This window comes from Solanum stenotomum, chromosome 7, assembly GCF_019186545.1.
Source record: "Solanum stenotomum isolate F172 chromosome 7, ASM1918654v1, whole genome shotgun sequence".
NCBI lineage: Eukaryota > Viridiplantae > Streptophyta > Magnoliopsida > Solanales > Solanaceae > Solanum > Solanum stenotomum.
Window position 1 is genome coordinate 16,381,136 of NC_064288.1, and position 6,599 is coordinate 16,387,734.

A 6,599-nucleotide genomic window follows, 5' to 3' on the forward strand; every position below is an offset into this window, starting at 1 on the left:
GATCAAGCATGGTTCATGCCATAGGACTTGATTTCTACTCATCCCACCTCTGTGGCGGCTGGGAACTTCATATTGTTGAATCTGATACCGATTTGGAGTTTTACATTGTAAGTTGAATGAGCTAAATGCCCCATCTATGACTTCACCGCGATCCTGTTCTGTTTGTTTGATGCATGCCTATTACTCTGTACATTGTTAGCTCACTATGTCATAGACACCGGTAGCACCTTCCTTACTTATTAATGATTACACTTTGCTTAGCTTGTTCAGATAAACTCTTCTTTTTGCTTAATATCTTTGGGTATATGCTGCAACTGATATATCCTACGTGTGGTTGCAACATATACCCATGGATCATTTGTTTTCTGGTCTTTTAATCTTTATTTTCCAGTTTTCGTATTCTAGTATAATAAGATGTTTGAATTTTCTTCTCTGCTTTACATAGGTAACCTCACTACTACTAATTTTTCAGCTGGCTATGACTTGCCTCCAACTCTATGTCGAGATGGCACTGCAGACTTCTCGAGCACTTGAATCACCAGAAATCTTACACCTATTAAATAAGAGCATCAAAATGGATTACAACTTGAAAGAAGCACATATAAGTTATTGTTCTCTAATATGACGGAAGTAAGTAAGTTCTTGACTTATTAATTCATGAATAAATATGCCAACAATCATGAATCTTCATATTTTTTCACTCATCTGCAACTTTGACAATCTTTTTGCCTATATTGTCGCCATTGAATAGTCCAATAAAAGCAGAGGGAATGCTTTCAACGCCTCGTGAGACATCTTCAATGGTCTTGAGTTTTCCACCTAGGAGGTACTCAACTGTTTTCGGCAAGAATTCAACATCACGTTCATGAGATAAACTGCAAGGAATCCGTGGATGGTAATCCTTTTGTAGACTATATCCAACATCTCCGGAGCAGCTCGTGTACTAGCATTCGTGTACTCAGAAATAATCCCACAAACAGCTACTCTGCCGAATGAGTTCATGTTTGCCACTGCTGCTGCTAACATCCTGCCTCTCACGTTGTCGAATTAGACATCAATCCCTTGAGGGAAACACCTTTTCAGAGCTGATTTAAGGTCAATTTGTTGTTTATAATTAAATGCATCGTCGTATCCAAGTATCTCCTTAAGAAAATTTACCTTTTCTTGACTACCAGCATAGCAACAACATAACATCCATGTAATTTAGCATACTGTCTTGCTAAATGCCCTATCGAATCTGAAGCAGCAGACACAAAAACTTTCTCCCCTAGCTTCGATTTACACACTTCGACGAATTCACCATAGGCAGTTGGTCCTCTAAATTCAAAAACTCCGACATGATAAGACAACGGAAAGCCCATATTAGGATCCGACTTATTCAACAATGAACCTTCCTTTATTATACTATACTCTCCCCAGGTAAGTAGCCCTGCTACGAAATCACCTTTTTTGAACTCAGGTCGATGAGAGAACAACACGCTTCCTACACCATAACTGTCAATGGACTCACCAAGAGTAATGGCAGTTGCAAAACTTATGGCACCTTGTGACGAACTTTGGATCTTCATTCGATTTATCTGATACGGATCGATTGACACATGATAACCAGGTTTTGGGGGCGTTTTTATGAAATTGGCTAGGTTTTCCGCTCTTATGCTATTATTCTTTTACTTTATGCAATTCTTTAATATTACTGGGTTTGAGGCTGACTTGTCTTGGTGGGATAGATGAGTGCTATCACGTCCATTTCAGGGTCATGACATTCTCTCTCCTTTCCGTATAACAATAAATTTTTTATTGTAAGTATACTTTCTCTACTCTTATTTTAATTATATGTTTTAATATTTTGAAGTTGAAAGTTTTGTTCTTCCGTTGTTCTTTCTCTTTGCTTTTAAATTTCTTTTAAGTACTATTCATATTTTTAGTTTTAACATTTAATGTTAATGTGTCTATCACATTTTGATCATTAATGTCTATGGAATAATTGGGATAACAATTAAAGTATATGGATAATAGTTGTAGCATTTACTACTTTTTGCCTATCCTTGCGGATTCAACATATTTTTGTTGCCGGTTTCATCATTATATGAGGAATCAGTATCTAATAACTCCAATATTTATTTTGATTTGTATCAGTATTGAGATTTAATAAGGCTTCTTCGAGCCTTCTTTTAAATTTTTCTTTGGAGAGCTTGGAATCCTTCTGTGAATTTGGTATTAACTTATCATTGTGGACTGCTGGCGCCTATCCTTTAATTCTAATAGTCTTGCTTAGATACTTGAGTCTTTCAAATTCATGAATGTCGAAGAACCAACTAATAATATAAGAAATCCTTTTGGCAATAAAAAAGGTGCATAATTTAGTATCTTCTTATAAGGTAGAGATATTATGCTCCACCTGAAATTTATTAAACTATGGTCTACACAATTATTCTCCGCGACAGAGAAAAACTTAAAATAAATTGTAAATTTTGGAAAGCGCACATACACAATGATGGAATTGATTTTATTAATGATTTTATGATAACCAAGGATATAAATGATATAATATTAGGTATTCGTTTCATCACCCAAAGAAAACCCTATACTACCAAATTAGACGACATCAACACCATTATTTAACGAAAGAATCTTATGTTCCCCTACCTAAACAATATGTAAGAAGATGAAAATAAATACATAAAAGATGAAACTATCTTTAGGATAATTTTACTTTCACAACAAAAAAATTATTTAATAAAAACTATTCAGCCTTGTATTCCACCTAGAATTTGCTTGGCTTTCTTTGTCATAGCTCTAGGTGTTACCAAATTTCAAAATAATTTCATAAACAATGACTACAACGCAGCCCAATATATGTTTTACAAGGGATTCATCTAAAAAAAAATATTTTCCAGATGGAAAACCTTATTATCTAGCTGTACTTTTAAAATAAAGGGAGGAAATAATTCCCTCTGAAAATTTTGACAAAAGAATTTTCAGGGAAATAATGAGACTAGGGACACTAATAGTTGCACCAAGCCTAACATACATAAAATTGTACCAGGTTCCTTATAATCATACCAATTATATGTCTGGGGTCGATGAGCTTTTGATAGGAGAATGGGGTATGTGGATTATGTATAAACCATTCAAAGGGGATTAAAATTCTTTTAATCGTGAACTTTGAGTATTGTATACTATATAGATAATTTTTCTCAATTATATGCTCATTTTTTACTAAATCTATATCCTTTAAGATAAATTCATAATACCTCTATGTTTTAAGGGGATCGACTGTCATGACCCAAAGTACACCCTATGTGTGACATGACGCATAAGACCCCGACATGCCTTACACAAGCTACTTGACATAAATATACACATAGTAATAGACAAAAGCAAAGAATTTTATATCAAATAAAGAGTTTGACATTTCAAAGCGGAAGTCTAACATAGTCTTGACAAGCCTTTTTACAACATCAAAGAAGTGATCGGGATGTAACCCGTATACCACATACAATATCCAAAAATAAATGACATAAGAAAGCAATAAAGGTGACATGGTCCTCCGAGTATGAGGACTCACCAAGTCTTCAAATCTCTAGAGTGATCATGTTGCCACGAATGAAGGGAGAGGAGTCATCAAGCCCTACATTGGTGAAATAATTCAGGCACAAATATGCATTAGTACATTTAATGTACTATGTATGAGGGATATGCTTTAAAATGTAAAACATGAACATAATACCCTTGAGTTGGTAAGCCGCCAACTCCATTTTCTCAACCGTAGACAATACCATGATACCTACTATCTTGTAAACCTCATCAGTAAACTCTTTTAGGATCCTCATTAAGCTTAGAACCATGGAATTTCAGAGGATTCATCCTAGTGAAGTCCCTTATCCTTGCCGCTGCCGTACCAACATTTGGGTTCATGGGAGAATTAGCCTCTCTATTGGCTTGGGCCGTTATAGCTTGATCCAACACTTGGAAAGTAGCTCAAAAGTCACTTTCTCGGATAAAGGATCAACCAAAACTTGAGGAAACTCGGGCTCCATATTTTCGTTACCCCCACTCCTTCTCACATAAGCTCTTCGAGGGGCCATATCTTTAAAGGGATCAAACACAATTTAGGAGAAAGATCTTTATAAAGATAGACTCTATCGCACAACTTTAGGGTAATGAAAGAAGCAAAGAGTCCTAAATGTATTGTAGCCTTCTATTCATAAATGTGGTGCTCTTCATACTTATGAACAAGACTCTAGTCAACACGACTTCTTAGATATCCTAGGATCTTTTCTAAAACCTTGTGCTCTGAATACCAAGTTTGTCACGACCCAAAGTACACCCTAGGTTTGACAAGCTGCATAAGACCCGGAGAGGCCCTACAAAAGCCACTTGAAAAACATGTACAAATAGTAATTGATAAAATTAAAGCATTTTATATCAAATAAAGAGTTTGACATTTCAAAGTAGAAATCTAACATAGTCTTGTAACACCTCAGATTTGAGAAAAGCTAGAAAGGGGTCAACCGGGCAAGTGCCCAAAAGTGGACCATGGAACCCTCCATGGAGCCCTAGATGGGTCGTGAAGGGGAGCACAGTTTGTTGATGGGCTTGTGAGGTCTTACAGAACCTGCCCCAGACAGGTTCCACCTTGACGGATGGCCAGACGGCCCATGGTGGTGTTGATAGGTCATCAAAGTGGTTGTCAAATGGGTCAAATCAGAAGAGGTTCTTCCCTAGTCACAAGACCATGGGGTCAGAACGGCCCATGAAGCCCCACATGGACCGTGAGATTGTCTATGAAAGGGATTTATAAGACTTAGAGTTTTGGGTCAACTTCAAACGATCATTGTTTTTAACACAAAATTAATTAGGTGGCCCCATGACCTATAAAATTAAAGATCTCTAAGTCCTCTTTCCAACACCACAACGTTTTCCTACTAACTAGCTTGGAGTAAAAAGTTATGCCTGAAATAGTGAAGCCCTATCGAGCGGAGCATTCTTCACGACCCACTTAATGAGCTGTGGTGCTGTAGATGGCTCGTCTAGGCCATCCCTTGAGTCAATTAAGAAGTTTTAAGTCAGAGGTTTTTGGGTCTTTCCCAATTGTTTTAACTCAATACTATGTTGTTTTACCTTCTACCCAAAGCCCTATATGATTTTTACCCCCAAAAACATTCAATTCAATTCATACTCTCAAATTCCCAAAGGAAGATCAAGTATTCCTCTCAAATATTTCTCTCTCTAAGGAAGAAGAAGAAGAAGTCAAGTTAGGGTTTCAAGAACAAGTCTCCAATTCACCAATTTCTTAAGGGTTTTGAACTCCTAGGTATGATAGTTTCACCTTTGGAGCTCTTTCCTCCATAGTGTTCCTAAATTCTCCAATTTTCAAGTTAGAAATCCCCAATTGAAGTTAGGGGTTTTTTCCCCATGTTATGGGTTCCTTTCAATGTTGATCCAATTGATTGTTTTATGATTTTTTATTCATGAAGTTAATTAATTGCATTTTTTTAAGTTTATTTCCCTTAAACCCATGCATAATCCATGATTTTGATTATAAACCATGAAAAATGAATTTATGAAGATATGCATATCCTTTTAATGAGATTGATGTAAATGAAGTTGAGGATGCATTTTTTTTTAAAACATGATGAAGCTTATGAATAATTGAAAATAATGCATGTTTATGACTCAAATAAGCTTATAGATGAAGAAAACTATATGTTCTATGAAGCTTGGCCACATGACATTAATGACATCTAGACTTGCCCTCAATGCTTTTCAGGCTTTTTTCCTAAATTGGGTCTTGATTAGTATGGTATCTGGATATGCCATCAATGATTATAGATCACGATTTAAAAACTATTTCCATTAGTAGTAGGGCATTTCTATCATGAAGTGAATGACTATGGGCCTTAAAAGCTATTATGAAAAGATAATGGATGGTGAAAGGTTTTCTCACGCATGGTATAAGATGTAATCCTATGATACGACAAGCGGCTAATACCCATATCTCAATGATAAGACAAGTTAAGATTAATGATTATTCCGTAGGATATATGCTTAGAACTGAGAGGATATTGAGATGGAAGACCTCCTATAGGATGATTGTCTTAAGATAGACGATGATTGTCTTAGATAGACATTAGCTAGTGGATCACTTAAGCTAGAAGTTCATGGTCCTACCTTGGCAAGTAGCCACTTATCAACCTAAGGGTATTGCTCAAGTTTGGTTCAACCAATGGAAGGAAGAGATAGCGGTAGATGAGGGTCCTCTTGATTAGGAGAAATTTAAGGTTGCATTTCTTGATAATTTATTTCCCCTTGAGATGAGGGAGGCAAAGGTACTTAAGTTCATTAACCTTTGTCAAAGGAATATGAGTGTGAAGAAGTATGCTTTGAAATTCACACAATTGTTTAAATATGCTCCATCTATGATTGCCGATCAAAGGGCAAGGATAAGTAAATTTGTGTCGGGTGCTTCCGACTTAGTGGTCAAAGAATGCCTAACCACCATTCTTGTTAAGGAGATGGATGTCTCCCATTTTATGGTTCATGCACAAAAAATAGAAGAAGAAAAGCTTAAGGGGAAAACTAGGGATTCAAAGAGG

At 36.2% G+C, this 6,599-nt stretch overlaps 1 pseudogene; it reads right to left on the reverse strand.

The window, feature by feature from the left end:
• Positions 1-649: 649 nt before the first annotated feature.
• LOC125869686 (NADPH-dependent oxidoreductase 2-alkenal reductase-like) lies at positions 650-4,088 on the reverse strand (annotated as a pseudogene).
• Between the last annotated feature and the right edge of the window lie 2,511 nt (positions 4,089-6,599).